At 42.8% G+C, this 20,284-nt stretch overlaps 1 pseudogene; it reads left to right on the top strand.

Moving 5' to 3' along the window:
- The first annotated feature begins 2,758 nt into the window (after nt 1-2,758).
- Nucleotides 2,759-14,765, top strand: LOC137527667 (zinc finger protein 665-like; annotated as a pseudogene).
- Nucleotides 14,766-20,284: the final 5,519 nt, after the last annotated feature.

Raw genomic sequence — 20,284 nt, 5'->3', positions numbered from 1 at the left:
TGACTATTCTTCTGCTTCCTGATTCTGTACTTCGCCAGCCCGTACCGTTATCGACTATTGACTTGGTTTCTGACTATTCTCTTGTCTCACGATTCTGTACTGTTACCGCCTGATCTTTTGCCGAACCTTATTTTGTCTGACCTTTCTCCCTTCAGTGGAACGTCTCCCACTGTAGGGTTCTATCAGAGGCTTGCCTCTTTGAGACGACCGCCTCTAGCAAACCCTTGCTGCTAGAGGCTGAGACTCCTCTGTTACATCCTTTGGAGGATCTCATACACGGGGTTCCCATTCAGAGGTAACCACACCTCTGAGGAATTACTGTGTGGTGGACTTTTCCACAAACTTGTGATTCACACTGTATATCATTGTCTGCTGTTCCAGCTTGCTGGAGCTTGTATTTCTGTACCCTAGAGATACTTTATTGCACCAAGCACCTTCTTGCATCCGTTTATTCCGTGTCACGCTATACTTGCATTATTGGTGATTCTGCAGATCACCATATAATTAGGTATCGGTGCTTGCTGACACCAATCGTTACAGAAAGTATAGGGGACTAAAAGAGACCTAAAAGCCCTCCTACTAAAAAGCAACACTCAGTGTAGTTTGGATTTATGTTTACAAAGTGCGGGAAGGTTAGCGAGCAGGACGGAGCGGCACTAGATTACAAGCCCGGCGGCCACACAGACTGGTGATTGAAACAGCTGATCTGTCAGCTGCAACAGCGCCCCAGCCACGCTGCCGCTTTAGGCCATGGCCTTTGTGGCCTGCCCACAAATCCAGCCATGGTAGTTTGCCTTCTTAAAACAGAAGATATTTGCTAAAATTAAGCTTTAAGTGAGTGATTGTGGTCTACCACAAAGCATCACTTCTGAATATGCAAATAATCTCTTGTACAAATGACAAAGGGGCATACTCTGGGCATACTCTGTGTATGGAGAAAAGGGTGCCATCTATTTAGGAAAGGGTTATTTTCAGTAAGAGTGGTTAAAATGTGTAATATTTTACCACAGGAAGTAGTTATGACTAACACATGCCCCCTACTGGCCGGACGCTTTGTGCCTCCCAATCTGCTTCAGCTCACAGACCATCCAATCTCATGGATGCAATTGATGTGTGGAAGCAGGCTGAATTGGGAAACCAGACAGGCCAGGAGGAAACGCATGAAAAACGCACTTTACTTCACACTGTTTTACGGTAAAGGTCACCACCTCTTTTATTCAGATAAAAAGGAACCCATTATCTAATCTGAGCTAAGTAAAAAGGGTTAACACAATCTATTCTTACTTAAACAGTACGATACTTTCGGTTTTGATCAATGCAATTTAAACACTATAGCTGATTAAAGCAATCCAAAAAAACTAAAAGTTAACTATTTACCTCAGAAACCTCTGGATGGCCCAAAGGCTTTGCTGGGTCCCTCTTTATCTTTTGACCCAGAGCAGGGCTGTGAATAAGCACGTCCGTATTGGGCATTTGTGAGTATGATCAGTAGAAGAAAGCACAGTTTTTTTCCCTTTGTTCATGAGCACTTCCCTCTACTGGGCAAGTGCGGACGATACTCATGCATGCCCCGGTGCAGATGCGTTTTTTAACAACTGTGCTCCTAGCCAGAGGTTTGCCACTACTGATGTGTTGGGTGATCAAAAAACACCATGAGAGGAAAAAGACACAGAGACAACAGGAGTCCCAATGGTGCAATAAGTCCCAGTGTTGAGTAAAATATCTAGTGGTGGATTGTGGTGCTCACAAAGGAGGGTGGCATATAGGCAACTAACCACTGAAGGCAGGTGGAGATCAACAAACCCTACTCCACTCGGGTGTCCAGCTCCACTGGACGAGGTCGCGCTCTTAATAACAGATTCCAGATGGTTATTGGGATAAAACACCTAACCACATAGAATACCCCTCCTGAAGGAGGGTGGGTAATAAAAGAGGGAAAAAGGAGTAGTAAAACAGCTAAAATTGGAAAGATTGAGGTGGCTTACCGCAAGGAAAAAGTCAAAGTGCCTCATGCATATTAAAGTTCGTTTATTTACCATACAAATGTGTCATCCTTGAAGTAAGTCACCTCAATATTATCAATTTTAGCTGTTTTAACGCAGTTTTACTACTCCTTGGGCACCTTTTTTCCCCCTTGCCACTACTGAGGTAAGTATCTAACTTTTATCTTTTTCTCACTTAAAGCGTTCCAGAGATGCAGCAAAAGAAAGATTTGATACTTACCCGGGGCTTCAGCGGATCTGACTGACGCAACTTAGCCAGTTACTGGGGCTGATTGCGGCTGAATGGAGGCACGCGGGAGGACGGTGAGGGACTCAGCGGTGCTTATTGGGCTGGAGGAAGCCCCGGGTAAGTATCACATCTTTCTTTTGCAGCGTCTCTGGTTTCCTTTAATGCTGGAAATTCACAAGATTTTTCAGATTTACTGTCCGATCAATTTTCCAATCTTTTTTCTGATTGATTTTCATTCACTTCTAGGAGAAATCGATCAGAAAACCGATTGAAAATCAGATTGGACTTGTCAGAAATTATCTATCGAACCATCTATCTGCCAAAAAATCTTATGGTGTATTACCAGCATAAGGATTGCTTTAAATGCAATTCGGTCAATACCTTCTGATGAGCAAAAACAATAGCATGGCAATTCATATTTATATTGTTATTAAGCGATTAATGCATGCTTAATATTTTAATTAGAATATGGGAGTGAATACTACGTTGTTTTTCTCATTTTCTTCGGGTTAGTCTGAAGAAGGTAACCAAAAATTCTCCATATTACACAAGCATCTGCATAGCATGGAAAGGAGGCGGAATAACAACACCAACCTTGCCTGGGGCACCAAAATGTCCAGAAACAGCACATCTGACTGCATTTTGTGGGTTGCTCATGAGTGGGTGCCAACAGAGCCCAAGGGAATCTACAGAATGCTAAAAAGCAAAATGTACCAGGTATTTCTAAACATCATTCTACGTTCTTTCACCATTTATGGGATGGTTTGCAGGAGGAAATGTTAGACAAAATAGCTTAGGTAACCGTAAGCCTATTAAAAGAAATCCAGGCAAAAAGCTCAACACAAATTTGAATACTAGTTAAATGAAAACTCACTTTGTTCACTTGGGATCAGTAAGTTTAACTCCTTGTTGTCAGTTCCCCCAGCTAAACATTGTGTATTGCAAATGAGACAGATGTGAATTAGGTAAGACACTTGGTTCCACAGTTTTGAGGTCGTATGTGAGGCCCAAACCTTGAAGGGAAACTCCGCTTCACTGCAAAAATCTACCTGTGGGAATTCAGAGCCTATGAAGGAGGCGTCCACCCCAAGAGTAATACCAACTGACATGGCCCTTTACATCAAAGTATAGTCAGGAAAAGGGAGCAAATAGAAGCAGAAAATGTCCCATTCCCATTTGCAAAGCACCATTGTCCTTATGTTATGGACAAGAGGCTCTTTTCCAAGTCCGGTGACCAGGAGCAGGTGGGAATAATAGTGGGGATGGAATCTGGAAGTTGTATTTAATGAGGAGTTTTTTGAGGTGGATACTTAGAAAGAAGGAAAAAGAAAAAAGGTCAGTTCAAAATCAGTAAACTTTATTAACATACACCAAAAAAAGTTCCAAACTCCCCAGGCAGCCAAATATGCTGTATTATTTCAATAAAGATAAAAATTGATGTTTAGTAGCGACGATAATAGTCCATTTCAGAACTCAATGGGTTCTTTATCAAGCTTTTATATGTTATTCTTGTAAATGTGCCGTATATGGTAGGGTATAAATCTTAAAGTGCCAGGACTCAGGAGCATAGAAGACACCATTGCCTGTAAAGGGAAGTGTTGTAGGAATTGTGTCTTCCACACGCCTGGTACTTATATACCTAAATCTAAAAGCTTGATAAAGGACCTGTTGAAGTCTAAAACGGACCAGTGTCATCTCCATCGTACATCAATTTGTATCTATAGTGGAATAATACAGCATATTTTGCTTCCTTAAAAATAAGAGTTTGGAACTTTGTTTTTGTGTATGTTAATAAAGTTTGCAAATTTTGAACGGACCTTTTTCTTTTTCCTTCTGTGTATCCCCCTCAAAATATTTTTTTTTATAACAAGTGGGTGTGGTGTTCACCATTTGGGATTGCCCTTACATCCATTGTCAAAGATTTAATAAGGAGCTCCCAAGGTATCTGCACCCTTCCAGGTAAATAGATAATGTATGCCCCCTTCTTATAAAGAGATAAACACACACACTGTGCAAAAAAATACACCCACAATATCAAAATCAATTATACATATCCAGGGGTTCTCATATTAAAGAGGGCTTCCAGAGCCCACCAATAATTTCCCCTTATAATTATACTGACTCTAGGATATTATATCTGATGGCAATGGCTGCCGGGGATTGTGCATGATAGCAAGAATACTGGGGGTAAGCAGCCAATTCATAGGGAGAGGTGGTGGCAGTCCCGGTGCGTTTGGGTCTTATTCACTTTCTCTGGTAGTGTGTGGAGTTACACTGAGGGTGAAGCAGTTCCTACGTTACACCCTATGTTCCCCTCTCTGTTCTTTTCCCCACATATGCTTGCTGGATTCCTGAGAAGTACAAGCGCAGCAGTATTGGACTATTTATAATTATACTCACCTACTCCAGGGCACTGTATGTGGAAAGCAGCCTCTTGCCTGTGAGAACAGGACAAGGCAGTGCCCCTTTTGCAGAGTACCCCTGATATATCAAGGATTATGAGGGCTGGTATTGCTTATGGGGAGGAGCCCCATCATTATGGTTTCCGAATGACCTCTGACGTCCCACTTTTGCCTAGAGCTACCTGGTATCTGCATATTTAATTAATGTGCATGTAGGCTGCCACTTATGCAGAGTTGTGGCTGGTGGTGAATAGGGAAACTGACTGTTTCCGTCATTTCCCTATTCATTACAATGGACCCATGTGTGGTTGCACTTGCACCAGTAACGGCGTGGATTCTGGTACACAGAACAGCACAGTAACTCTCTGTACACTGTTGCCTAGTCAATCTTGGAAGCACTAAGCTGACTGCAGTGTGCTATTTCTCTCTTGGCTTAGTAAAAAAAATATACGGTAGGTGTTGGAGTAGAATATTTTTTATTGTAGTTCTTTTGTCTTGTTGCTGATTTAGTAGAATATCACTTTTAGTGAAAAGTGCTGTTGTACCATCTTGTATAAGTTGATTTTATATCAGATTTCAGCATTATCTGATCTAATGTCATTCATTGCGCTGCTACCAAAGCAGTGCAGCCATGGATTTCACACTGCTCAGGCCCCTGGTGCCACATACTCTTGAATGGATCTGTTACTTAAAGAGGAACTGTATTGAATAAAAATGTATAATTATTTTTTTTTTTACAATATTCATTTGCAAATTTAGTTAGTGTTTGTCCATCGTAAAATCTTTCCTCGCCCCAATTTCTAAAATTTATCATAGGTGACGGCATCTTTAATACTGGCAGGTGATCTCTGTGGAATGTTTGTTTACTGACAGTTCTGAATCTGAAGCCATTAAAAATATATCTTTCCCAGAATGCTTTGAGAGGAGAATTCTGCATAGATAAAAAAAAACTAGGCTAAACATGACTGGAAGTGCAAAGCAATACATACCACTATACGGCAATATATAGCTATAGGAAGTGTTTCTGATGCTAAATCCTGGAAAAACAATGTAAAAGTAGGTATCCTCTATAATAATTTGCCTGTGCCTCTGAGTCCCCTCCTGTGTCTGTGCTTTTGCACTATTGCGCATGTGCAGCACGGGCGGCCGTTGGGACAGGAGGAGGACGGGGCCAGGGGGCGTGCATGTGCGGGTGCAGAGCGTGCATACGTGCAGGGGGCGTGCGCAAGTGTGCTGACATGCGACCGGCAGCTGCAGACACTGGCGGGAGGAGACGGGGGTTGTGCTTAGGTCTGCTAGTCCTGAATAATTTACAACATGTCAATAAACTATGTTTCCTCTTTAAAGAATGGGCATCCCTGATCTGTTCTTAAAAAAAACTTTGCTAAAATACGATTGGGCTGCCTTGTTACATCAAGAGATGTTTGTTAGAACTTAAAATCAGTGTTTTACTCAAACCTAATCTCAAATATACTGTATTTCAAATATCTGATAGTGTTTGATAATCAGAGGCGGCCACTAACAATACAATTTGCCAAACGACCATTTATGAACGATTCTTTGTATGAAAAAAAAGAAATAAAATCTAACCAATCCAATCAGATGAATTAAATCGATCCGATTTTCAAATTGATCCCCGTCAATCTGATCAGATTGGTCCCAAACATTTCCGGTCCTTCATACGAAGAATCATTCGTCCTGCAAATTGTATCGTTAGCGCAGGCGTTCAGAAATTACAAAAGAGTAGATCACATCCCAACTCGGCATGGCACACAAGGTATTTTTTATGGGCATGTGACGAGTAGTATGCCCAGCATAATCATTCACTGCCACCTGGTGGACAAAAGTACAAACTACATTCTGGAAAATTAACCAGGGCATCATTTATTTTAATTATTATTTTTAAATGTATTTAGTGTTTTTATATAGCGCTGACATTTTCTGTAGCGCTTTACATGGCATGTAGCCTAAGCCTTGTCACTAACTGCCCCTTAGAAAAGCTCACAATCTAATCCCTACCACAGCCATATGTCCATCACAGTCTGGGGACAGTTTTTTTGTTTTGTTTTGTTTTGTTTTTAGGGGGAAACCATTTATCTTATCAGTATGTTTTAGTTATTTGGGAGGAAACTAGGGTGCTTGGAGCAAACCCACGCAGACATGGGGGGAACATGCAAACTCTCTGCAGATAGTGCCCTGGCCCAAATCCCAACAGAAGTAATTATTTCTTTAACCACTTAAAGGGAACCTGAGATGGACTTATAAAGACAAAATATACACACCTGGGGCTTCTTCCAGCCCCCTCCGGCCAGATCGCTCCCACGTCGTCCTCTTCGGACTCCCCGTTCGTCCGTAATTGGCCCCGGAAAATCCTCTGGTCCGAGGTCAACTGCACATGCACAGCCCGGCCGCGCCTGCTCCTGCCACATTCATATTGCCGATTTGCCGTAAACGTTCTGCGCCTGCGCAGTACTACTGTTCAGTACTACTGCGCAGGTGCAGAGACAGGAGTGAGGAGGGGGAGCGTGCCTGACTGGATTGCGCCTGCGCCCACTGGCCCCGCCTGGAGGATTTTCCGGGCCGAAGGCTAAGAGGAGGCAACTGAGGATGATGAGGGAGCGATCAGGCTGGAGGGGACAGGAAGACGGCCAAGGTATGCATACATTTTTAGTGTCCCCATCTCAGGTACACTTTAAGCCTCTGCCAACAATCTAGTGTGTGTTTGTCAGCCCCGGCCATTACCGATGCATCAGCGAGTGGTTTATGTTGCTCTCATACAGATCTGCCTATCATTCAGCAGTATTAAGCTAGCCATACACTATTCATATTTTTAATGAACTAGAAGCAAAAAACCTTAGCTTTTATAGAAGTATCATATATCACGAAATATGCATGGCAGGTGGCCACTAGATGGCGATAGACAACCAGCTATTTTATACTATCTGATGGAGCTGCACGTAAAATCTCTTATCCTAATTTCCCATACTCTCCAAAACACATTCAATTCTAAACTCAATGCAATGATGCCCTAAAAGTTATTGGCAAAAACAATGTGAGTGAAAAGGGTCAATAAGAAAGTTACCCCATTTATAATTGGCAGGTGACCAGCCAAAAAAGCTAAAGATAGGGATAAGGTGACAAGTGCCTTGTGCATGGTATCGATAAAAATATGATTCATATGATCCGCTACAAAAGACTCTGGTCTCTCATGGCATCTGTGATATTGCACTCCTTTGGCTCTGAAAGGGTCCTCAGTGTTGGCATCATGGTTCCCCCAGTGAACTGTAGATCCCCAGACAGTGCCAGCAGCACTCATGCAGCCCCAAACCATGACACTGTAACCACCATGCTTGACTGTAGGCAAGACACACTATTCTTTGCGCTCCTCACATTGTTGCCGCCACACACATTTGACACCATCTGAACTAATATATATATAATATATATATATATATATATATATATATATATATATATATATATATATATATATATATATATATATATATATATATAAAGCCTTGTGCGAACACTAGATGGTACTTGGTAGCTGGTTCTTGTCCAAGAGGTGAAAGCCTCTCCCTCAATCTCCCTTTAAATCTGCAAGTTTTATTCCAGTGCAGGTTTTCTGAATCATTTGTGACATCCCCAATAAAGATGCCTTAGTTAATCAGATCCAAAGTATACATGTCAATGTCTGCACTACACACTACACAGAGGATACTAACCTACTACACAGAGTATAATTACCAAGGCCTAAACTAAACAGAGTATACTAACCAAGGTCTGCCCTCCACAAAGTATACTAACCAAGGTCTGCACTGCACAAAGTATACTATCCAAGGTCTGCACTACAGAGTATACTAACCAAGGTCTGCCCTACACAGAGTATACTAACCAAGGTCTGCACTACACAGAGTATACTAACCAAAGTCTGCACTACACAGTATACTAACCAAGGTCTGCACTACACAGAGTATACTTACCAAGGGCTGCACTACACAGAGTATACTAACTAAGGTTTACACTACACAGAGTATACTTACCAAGGTGTGCACTACACAGAGTATACTTACCAAGGTCTGCACTACACAGAGTATACTAATTTAGATTTGCACTACACAGAGTATACTTTCCAAGGTGTGTACTACACAGAGTATACTTACCAAGGTCTGCACTACACAGAGTATACTAACGAAGGTTTACACTACACAAAGTGTACTTACCAAGGTAGGTCTGCACTACACTGAGTATGCTAACCAAGGTCTGCACTACACTAAGTATACTTACCAAGGTCTGCACTACACAGAGTATACTAACCAAGGTCTGCATTACACTGAGTATACTGACCAAGGTCTGCTCTACATGGCATAAACAAAAGCCTGGTACACATGCTATATGATTCTCAGCTGCCGCTGATGGTTGGGACCCACCCGGTTGTAATCACATGGTGCCCAACTGAAGCAACACTGCTATAATACATGGGGACGTTTCGGGAGTACCTATCCTGCTCTTCAGTGGATTGCCTTGTCCGGTGTCTTCAAAGAAAGTTTCCACAACAGGGTACTGTTTACACACCTGTTCCTTTCCCTTTCAATAGAGCAGTGCACACTGTTAGGGCTGGTTCACACGGGCGTCTGCCCGGTTTTCTGTGGCGTCGCGTTTGGCGTTGCGGCGGTGACACGGTCGGGCTCTCAGCAGCCTTCACGTAGCTTTCGGATGCGGTCAGCGTTTTTCTTCCCCTAGGGAAACATTACCTGTGGCGGTTAACTGTCCCAGGGTCGCCTTGAACGCCAGGGAAAATCGGGACCCGAACGCTGCATTTGCGTAAACGCCGGTTAAAGCCTGGTACAAACGCTCCCATTCACTTGAATAGGAGCGTTTAACGCCAAGTCCCGAACGCTGGCGGTAAACGCTCCGCAGACGCCTGTCTGAATCAGCCCTTAGACCAGAAGCAGATCACCCACCATCTTTAAAAGCAATCTAAAAATTCACCTCATGAAGCAATAATATACGGTAATCTGATTTCAAACCTAGCACACTCAAACCATCAGAAGCGTAACTAGTGTATGGCACATCATGACATGTACCATAGGCTCCTGATTGTTGTGGATGGAGAGGAGACTAGCTGCTATGTTTCAGCCGTTCTGCACAGCTGAGAACATAGGCTAGCTGTTTGGGGTTACGAAGCTCCAGAACTCCCCTCACAGGACCACCAGTTCTGTACATTACCACTCGCTACCTGCCTTTGTTACTGGGGAAGCTGTCATGGGTCTCCATCTTACATTCTTGGTCTCTCATAGAGGCCTGATACTGAGGTCTCTCAGGGGGTGCTGTCTGATACTGGGAGGTTTGTTTTGGGATACTGTTACTAGGGGTTTGTCATATGGTGCTGTTACTGGGGGTCTATTGTGGGTAGTGATGAGCCTAAATTTTACATTTGCATAATTTTGCATCAAAATTTGCAATTACAATGAGAAACCGTAATTTGTAATTTTTGGCAAACTCGTAATTAATTTCACCGTAATTCATAATGTCATCATAATGTTGCGTTTCCTTGTAATTTCATGTTTAATTTTGAGTTTACTTGTAATTTTTTAATTAATTTATCATAATGACATGAAAATTAATTGTAATCAATTGTATTATGTGAAAAATCATTGAAATTATGTGTAATTATGCATAATTAGGAAAATAATTGTAATTACAATAATTATGTGTATATTCGTAGTTATGTGAAGTGTCATGTACATTTTCGCAATTACGTTTTTGCCATTATGGTTGTAATTGTTGTTAAGAAAATTACGCGAAATTATGAAATTTACTATTACGAACATCACTAATCATGGGTTACTGTGTGTTACTGTGGGACTATCAAGGGGTGCTGTCTGATACTGGGGCCTGTCATGGGCACTGTCTGTTACTGAGGTGCTGTTTGTTACTGGGGGACTGTCGTGGGGTACCGTCTGCTACTAGTGATCTATCACAGGGTCTAGTTTTTAACTGGCACCGGCTGTCTAATTATGTTATTTTGGAGAAACGCCTAATTTTGTTATTTTAGAAAATGCTGTTTTGGTGATACTAATTGTTTTTTGGGAGGACTCAGGGGGAGACTTACCATGAAGCCACCTGAATTACGTGATTCAAGCGGCAAAATCTAGGGGGCGGGCCTTTGGACAAACGGTTTGGGCCACCTGGTGCCTGCCTCCTCTCCGCTCTTACACACACACACACACACACACACACACACGACAGTCTCCTCTCCGCTCTCCCACTCATGAGCTGTCTGGCACACACACTACTCTGCTCATCTACGCATCATGGAATCCCTGTCCTCATTTGACCGGTCCTCAGTCACAGCCGGAAGGAGTAAGTACTGGAGAGCTGGATCGCGACCTGGAGTGCAGCGCCCAGAGATGGTGACAAGGATGAGTTAACCTTCCCACCAGGGCCTGCAAATGTAAAGATTTAGGGGTACTTATCTGTTAGCCGGGCGCATCCTCTAGGTGGCGACAAAACTCCACCAGAGTTACATCTTTCCCTACTATCCATGTCGGCCTGGAGGGAGAATAGTAATTAGCGCCACCTGCCGGATGCGCCCGGCTAACGGATAAGTACCGATTTAGGTTCTGATCTGAAACATGCGGAACAACATTCCAAATTTGAACACACTACTCAGATGAGCTTTATTTACCTTATACACTGGAAAACTATCCACACAATTTAATTAAATCCTTTAGAGGTTGAACATTACATTTAGTAGTTATATAGTATATTTCCTTTAACACACCTGTAGACAAAACATAAGAGGGGCATATGAGGAGGAGAGGGGTTAAATTATTCTGGTTGCAATAGGGAGATTGGGGAGTTCTGGAACTTCCTGCTGGAACCAATATTCTTCAGTATGTTTCCAGACACACAGTAACCCTGTGCACCTTCCTGTGATGGCAGCAACAAGTGCGTGGATGAGGAGGAAGAGGGGGTTCGTGAGGACCAGCTTAGGATGCTGCAGAGGGACTGAGGAGCTCACAGCTGGCTCTATACTGAGGCTGTGAAGTTGCATTTGAGGTAATTCTGAATATATGACTCACTCATCATCAAACACAGCAAAATGTCCCCATTCTTCTGCCTCAGAAACATCATATCTCCATTCAGCTCCAGGCAAGCTGATCACTCCAGGCAGATATAATTATTATTATTGATTTCTAAAGCGCCAACATATTCCGTGGCGCTGTACAAAGTACAATGCTGTACATGAACAATCTGAAAAGGAAAATCTATATATATTCTTCCTTTGATGATCTGCAGTCCTTGCCTCATCCTCTTGTGGCTGTCAGTCAATATCAGTTTCACAAGAAAACGTGTTTGTTTTTTTTCTGTTCTGCATGTTTTTGAGGTACAGAAAAATACATTGATCAGGCAAAACAATATAATGTTGGTTTCCCTCATGCTATTATTATTACAGATTTACAAAGCACCAACATATTCCGTTGTGCTGTACAGAGTAAGAAACATACATGGGGTGGATAATAATACAGACAATGGTACACACAAAATATTGACTCTTGTACATAATACAGAATTGATGGACATAGTAATGACAGTGACAAATGTAACATGATGAACAAAATGGTTAGAAAATTCCAAGGTACAAAAGGGTAAGAGAGCCCTGCCCTTGCCAGCTCACACTCTAAAGGCTCCTACACATGTCCAACAAATCCACCCGATTGTCGTTTGATTTTGGTCTGTTGGACAACAATCAGGTGTTTGTATGCATGGCAAACGCCTAGACGAGCATCTGATAACAGGCATTTTGCCTGATCCATCCAGCAGACCAACAACTCACACAACTGTTGAGCTGATATCGTACAGTTGGCCATGTGTGTACAACGTCGTTTGACCAATGTGTGCTTTTTTTTAATGCGGCCATGTGGTGCAGTCCGTCGTTTCACTTTCTTGTGCAGTATGTAAATGAGTTGGTCGTTTATTTCGGTGGTACATGAAAAATACAAGTCGTGTAAATTAACCATATCCGATCTGATGAATTGTTTGAGAGATTGTACCATTATTTGGGCACCTTTACTTTGAAAGAAATCATGTTTTATTTTTTCCAAGTGAGCATTCTTTCACCATTTCTACAAGTTACAGAGACATATGGCGGCTCTGCCATATTTATTTTCTTTTTAAAAATATCAATTGCCTGGCAGTCCTACTTATCTTTCTGGTCAGTAGTGTCTGAATCACTCACCTGAAACAAGTATGCAGCTTATCCAGTCAGACTTGAGTCAAAGACATCTGATTTGAATGCCTGTTTAGGGTCTATGGCTAAAAGTATTAGAGGCAGTGGATCAGCAGTACAGTCAAGCAATGTGCATTGTTTAAAAGGAGTAAATGTTTCAGCCTCCACAGGTCTCTCACTTTGGGTTCTATTCCCAGAAAGTGCAGATTCATATTACTTGTACCTAAAATTACATTAGTGTGGAAGTCAGCTGAGGCTGTGAGGGATACCTTCCAAGACTGTTGATGGTAATAAAGCATTGGGTCCCTGATGTGTAGTGTTTTTATTACTTTTTAGAACTTCATTTAGCTAATCCCATGTTATTTCTCTGTTTTTCCCCCCCTACAGTACCAGAACAAGATGGAAGGGCTGACGTCCTGCCTGAGCGACATGCTCGAAAGCCTTAAGGCTACCCAAGCCAAGCTGGATGATGATCCTTTTTCTATGGGAGACTTTTTAAAGAAAGTGGGTGTCGCCAACAATAGTTATGGGGAGAAGACAATACAAGTGTGAGCTTTGTGGACACTGTTTCTCTGACCCTTCCAACCTAAGACGCCACAAAAACATCCACACAGGCTTCAGGCCTTATGATTGTGACATATGTAGCAGTAGCTTTAGGCAGAAGTCTCAGCTTGATCGCCACCAGCTGGTACATACAGGTGAGAGACCTTTCCATTGTGCCTATTGCACAAAGTGTTTCAGAGACTCAACAGAACTGAGGGTTTATTTTCAAGTTCATACAGATGAGAGACCTTACAACTGTCCAGTCTGCCAGAAAAGCTTCTCCCGTGTTTGTTACATGAAGCGTCATCAAAAGAAGCACTCAAATAAAGAGATGTTGGTCGTCCAAACACCTGAGAATGGTTGCATGGCCTCACCTACTACCTGCAGCGGTTGGTTCTTAACCAGTAAGGAACTGGAAGATCACCAATGTGTCCACCTGAAGCTTGAGCCTGCAGGCCAGAAACTTAATGAGTGCATGGTTTGTAAAAAGTGCTTCAACAACTCTTCTAACCTAAGAAAGCACTCAGTCATTCACACAGGGGTAAAACCCTTTACCTGTAACTTGTGTAGTCAGAGTTTCCGGCAAGCCACCCACCTCCAGCGCCATTTCTTGGTCCACACAGACGAACGACTCTTTAAATGCTCAATGTGCCTAAAAGGTTTCCGAGTTGCTAGCAATTTACTGAAACATCAGCGGATCCACACGTGGGATAAGCTATATCCGTGGTCAGATTGCTGGAAGACTAAACACGTTCAGAATACCAAAGTTCATAGAGAACAGCATCTGACGGCAGGACCAAGTCCTCAGGAGATCCCATGACCTTCTCCTCAACCAGACCACCTGTCCAAGTTAGGTGAAGCTGCTGAAGGAAAAGAAACCAAACATTCACTAAGCAAATTATGTTCTAAAGATAAAAAACTTACGAGATGAAGAGCAAGAAAGGGAGATCCTGAAATGCAGCCTTTGCTCCAAAACATTCACCTGTATCCCCAGCTTGCATGGACATTATTTGATGCAGACGGGTTTTCGACCTTTTAGTTGTCATTTCTGCAACAAGATTTTTCAGCAGTTGTCTCAACTTGACCGGCATGAGCAGGTTCACAATGAGGAAGGGCGTTACCACGGTACTACCTGCAGCAGAGCTTTCCTTGAGTGCAGTGACCTCCAGCGACACCAGCAGGTCCACAAGAACCGCAAGTTGCTCAAACGCAGGTGTGATAAGACTTCCACACAGATCCACCACCTCGAGTCCCTTCAGTTGGGTGATGGACACAATTCTTCGATGGAAACCAATGCAAATGACGGCAACTCAATTGACGTGGTTTTGGTCTAAACGTAATAATTACACATCTGATTTACTTAAAAAAAAAATCTGTCTTGTCATGTTTTCCAAATTGAGCAGAAGTTAGATCGGGATTTAAGAGATTATTTTATTAGTTTTAGTACTTAACGAAAGATATATTAAGTATTTTTTTTACACAGGAAAATAAGAAATCTCTCAAATGAAAAGGTGATTTTGTTTAGAGCACCTCCCTGTTGGTAGGACAGGCATGATTTATAAGTACATGAGAAATATCCTTCCATTCTGCACTGCAGGAAGGATAAGATAGCTCTATTATTTATAATAATAGTAATTTACATAGCGTTGAGTACTTCTGCAGCACTTTACACCATACACTAAATAATGCATGTCACTACTGTACCACAAGAGTTCACAATTATGAATATATATTTTCCCCAAACTCAGTTATAACCTTCTGATGTATCATCAACTTTATCCTTACCTTAATTCTCTAATCCTTGTCCTCTAGCCTAACCCTAGCCAAGACAGAAGACTCCCGTATACCTTAAAGTGGATCCGAGGTGAACATTTACTCATTGCATAATTGTGACCCTTTCCTATTGTTTATAGGGCATTCCTCAAGCCAAATACTTTTTTGTATTTGTTTTAATACTCTAATTCCCTAAAAACTAAATAAACCACGCCCACAGGTTTTCAGAGAGCCTTGGCAGTAGCAAGGGCTCATGGGAGCTCAGTCTGGGCAGGGGGAGGAGGAGGTGTTACTAGCCATTGATTTCAGAGGCAGAGGGGAGGAGGGGGGATTAGGTTTTTTTCACAGTCTGGGTGCTGATGGTGCAGATAAGCCTGCCTCTGTGTAATGTTTACAAACAACATGGCTGCTGTCATTGTATCACAGTTTTACCACATCGGAAAACTGACAGTGGATGGATCCTATCAGTTGGCAATGGATCCACTAGATCTGTTGCAGTAAGCGGAACACACTCTTGTGCTCTCACCGATTTTCCTGGAGTGCAGATGCATTTCCTATATAGCCTATGGGGGAAACGCATCTTCTCCAGGCTCGAACCACACCACAACAAACCATCAGAGTGGACACTGCCCGTTTGGCTCAAGTGGGAACATCCAATTTTGATTGGCCAGTGATTGGACAATTTTACCATTTCCATGTAGTATAAAAGTCTACCTACACAAATACTACAGTACATAAGTGTGGTTAAATTAGCCAGTCATCAGCCAATCAAAATTGAATGTGTGCACCTTAAAACCTGGTACACACCTTCAATTATAATTAGCCAATCACTGACCAATTTTATCACCACCATGTAGTATGAGGGTCAACAGATATTGAATACTATGAACAGATTGTGTAGGTAATACTCTCATACTTCATGGAGGTGGTAAAATTGGTCAGTAATTGGCCAATCATAATTATACATTACCTGTCCGCAGCCTGCTTGTCCTCCGATGGCTTTGGGATTCTTACGTTCTCCAATACACGCGTAACACGCGGTTGCCTGGTAACGTGGCCACATGTGAGACATCTGACATCACACGCGCACCCTTACTAGGCAACCACATGGGGCGCGCATGTATGGAGAACAGAGTGCGGCCGGAGCCAGCAGAGGCCGCAAACAGGTAATGTATCGTTTGCACTGGGCACCGGGGGGACATTAACATTAGGGGGGACAGCCGCTACCGCCGCGCACCCAATCAAGCAAGTCGGCCCTACATCTTGCAGCATGCGAGATCGATTAATGCGACCAATTTTAGGCCAAAATTGGTCGCATTTTCGGTCAGTCATGCACTTGGCAGCACTAGTTTTCATCTGTTCGATCGGCCGCTTAGTCGCCTGATGTATGGCCACCTTTACTAAGAACAAGAAATGTGGGGACATTTCTTCATCAGGGAGAAAGACAGCAGTAGAGATGATATATGGTCTAACACTTTACCACTCTAGCCAAGCGAAAAAAAAGCTTTCACTGAAATTCTTGATGCCTGACTGATCAGTGGCCAGTGGCTTTGATTGACATGCTGCAAAAACGCCATTGTGTTAAATAATTCTGTTTTATGAAATTGGTGTTGCATGCTAATGCTTAGATATTTCATGTATACTTTACATTGTAGATATGACCCTCCGCCATACTCTACTGCTCACCAGAAACTACCTGCCAGGTAAGCACTTCTTTCATCTCAGTGAAGCACTTCCCTCACAAGTCCTTTGAACCCGGGGCTAAAACAAAAGCAAAAAAACGACTTCTGCTTTTTATACACAATACACGTTACTGTAAGTGCTGCTGTGTAATGAAAGGGTGAAAACAGTTCACAGATATTATTCTTTGGAATCAGGAGTATAGCAGGCCATACACGCATCAATTTTTACAGGAAGATTTGATTTCTCTGATCAAATCTGCCGGTTATCTGTGATATAACGACTTGATTTGTGTCAAAAATGTATCACAATTGTGATTGGACGGTGGTCTGTCTGCCATTGTATGGCAATCAAGTATATATGGCCCCCCTTAAGATTACAAAGGGTGTAGGGAACCTGGGGGTTTGGCACGTGGTGTACTTTGTTCGACTAAAAATCTATCGAACCGCAGCATTGCACTGTTCGATACAGAGCAATGCCATGGGTTGACAATGTACCCCACCTCCACCACCACATACAGTGGGATGCAAAAATTTGGGCAACCTTGTTAATTGTTATGATTTTTCTGTATAAATGGTTGGTTGTTACGATAAAAAAAAGTCAGTTAAATATATCATATAGGAGACACACAAAGTGATATTTGAGAAGTGAAATTAAGTTTATAGGATTTACTGAAAGTGCTCAATAATTATTTAAATAAAATTTGGCAGGTGCATAAATGTGGGCACTGTTGTCATTTTATTAATTCCAAAACCTTTAGAACTAATTATTGGATCTCAAATTGGCTTGGTAAGCTCAGTGACCCCTGACCTACATACACAGGTGAATCTAATTATGAGAAAGAGTATTTAAGAGGGGGTCAATTGTAAGTTTCCCTCTTTTAATTTTATCTGAAGAGTAGCAACATGGGGGTCTCAAAACAACTCTCAAATGACCTCAAGACAAAGATTGTTTACCATCATGGTTTAGGGGAAGGATACAGAAAGCTGTCTCAGAGATTTCAGCTGTCTGTTTCCACAGTGAGGAACATATTGAGGAAATGGAAGACCACAGGCTCAGTTCAAGTTAAGGCTCGAAGTGGCAGACCAAGAAAAATCTCGGATAGACAGAAGCGACGAATATTGAGAACGGTCAGAGTCAACCCACAAACCAGCGCTAAAGACCTACAACATCATCTTGCTGCAGATCGAGTCACTGTGCATTGTTCAATCATTCGGCGCACTTTACACAAGTAGATGCTGTATGCAAAAGTGATGCAGAGGAAGCCTTTTCTCCACTCACACCACTAACAGAGACGCTTAAAGTATGCTAAAGCACATTTGGACAAGCCAGCTCCACTTTGGAATAAGGTGCTGTGGACTGATGAAACTAAAATTGAGTTATTTGGGCATAACAAGGGGCGTTATGAATGGAGGAAATAGAACACAGCATTCCAAGAAAAACACCTGCTACCTTCAGTACAATATGGTGGTGGTTCCATCATGCTGTGAGGCCAGTGCAGGGACTGGGAATCTTGTCAAAGTTGAGGGACGCATGGATTCCACTCAGTATCAGCAGATTCTAGAGACCAATGTCCAGGAATCAGCGACAAAACTGAAGCTGCACCAGGGCTGGAACTTTCAACAAGACAATGACCCTAAACACTGCTCAAAATCCACTAAGGCATTCATGCAGAGGAACAAGTACAACGGTCTGGAATGGCAATCTCAGTCCCCAGACCTGAATATAATTGAAAATCTGTGGTGTAAGTTAAAGAGGGCTGTCCATGCTTGGAAGCCAACAAACCTGAATGCACTAGAGATGTTTTGTAAAGAGGAATGGTCCAAAATACCTTCAACCAGAATCCAGACTCTCATTGGAACCTACAGGAAGCATTTAGAGGCTGTAACATCTGCAAAAGGAGGATCTACTAAATATTAATTTCATTTCTTTTTTGTGATGCCCAAATTTATGCACCTGCCTAATTTTGTTTAATTATTGCACACTTTCTGTAAATCCAATAAACTTAATTTCACTTCTCAAATATCACTGTGTGTGTCTCCTATATGATATATTTAACTGACATTTTTTATCGTAACAACCAACGATTTATACAGGAAAATCATGACAATTAACAAGGTTGCCCAAACTTTCGCATTCCACGGTAGAATCCACTGATATTTTCCATCTGATCGTATATTCAATTGATTTTTTTTCTCCGATTTATTTAAAATTTGGATCAATGTGGCACATTGCGTTATAGATTTTGAAATGGCTTTTCTGGAAAATCAGAAAATTGAAGCGTGCATAACCTGCTTAAAGTGATCCTTAAGCACCCCCAAAAAATGAGTTTTACTCACCTGGGGCTTCCAATAGCCCCCTGCAGCTGTCTGGTGCCCTCGCCGTGTCCCTCCGCTCCTCCTGTCCCCGGCGGCGGCCACTCCCGGTTTCGCCGTCAGCCGCCGATAGGCTGGGAACGCGAGTGATTCTTCACGTTCCCAGCCAAAATAGCTCCCTCATTGTGGCTGGGAACGCGAAGATGCTATAGCAGCATAGAGGGAGCTATTGTGGCTGGGAACGCGAAGAATCACTCGCGTTCCCAGCCTGTCGGCGGCTGACGGCAAAACCGGAAGTGGCCGCCGGCGGGGACAGGAGGATCGGAGGGACGCGGTGAGGGCACCGGACAGCTGCAGGGGGCTATTGGAAGCCCCAGGTGAGTAAAACTAATTTTTTTTTTTTTTGGCTTAAGGGTCACTTTAAAGAGGATCTGTAACATTAAAAGATTCCCCTGGGGGGTACTCACCTCTAAAGGGGGAAGCCTCTGGATCTGATTAAGTGGTCTTGCTGTAGCCCCTCTAAACAGCGGGCATGTAAATATTTACCTTTCCAGCGCAGGCGCAGTAGCGGCTCTCGGCTCGAAAATAGGTGTAAATAGCGGATCCCAGTCGGGTCCGCTCTACTACTAAGTCTCCTGAGTGGACCCGATTGAGATCGGCTATTTTCGCCTCTTTCCGAGCCGAGAGCCGCAACAGTGCCCCCGCTGCAACAGGGAAAGGTAAGTATGGCACCCCCTGATAAATTGTCGGCTGTGCATTCATTGGGCTGCAGCGAGACCACCGTGGGACGTAGGAGGAGGGGGGAAGCCTCAATAGGATCCAGAGGCTTTCTCTGCAACTGCGCTCAAGCCCCGTTCAAAAACGAATTCGGACTTTGCATGAAATTTGCAGGGAGAAATTATTTGCATCTCATTGATACAGGCTTTAGGCCTGGAACTCACTAGAGTGTTTTTTGGAGCATTTAGGTAATGCTTTCAATCGCTAGCGATTTCCCTAAGCACTCTGCCAATGCAAATGGATGGGACAGATTACACTAGAGCGATTGCGATTAAGGAAATCGCAATCACAGGACATGCAGCATCTTCGGAACGTTTCCATTC

Source organism: Hyperolius riggenbachi, chromosome 8, assembly GCF_040937935.1.
Source record: "Hyperolius riggenbachi isolate aHypRig1 chromosome 8, aHypRig1.pri, whole genome shotgun sequence".
Classification (NCBI taxonomy): Eukaryota; Metazoa; Chordata; class Amphibia; order Anura; family Hyperoliidae; genus Hyperolius; species Hyperolius riggenbachi.
Note: the sequence above shows the minus strand (reverse complement) of the source record. Positions and strands in the feature narration are given on the sequence as shown.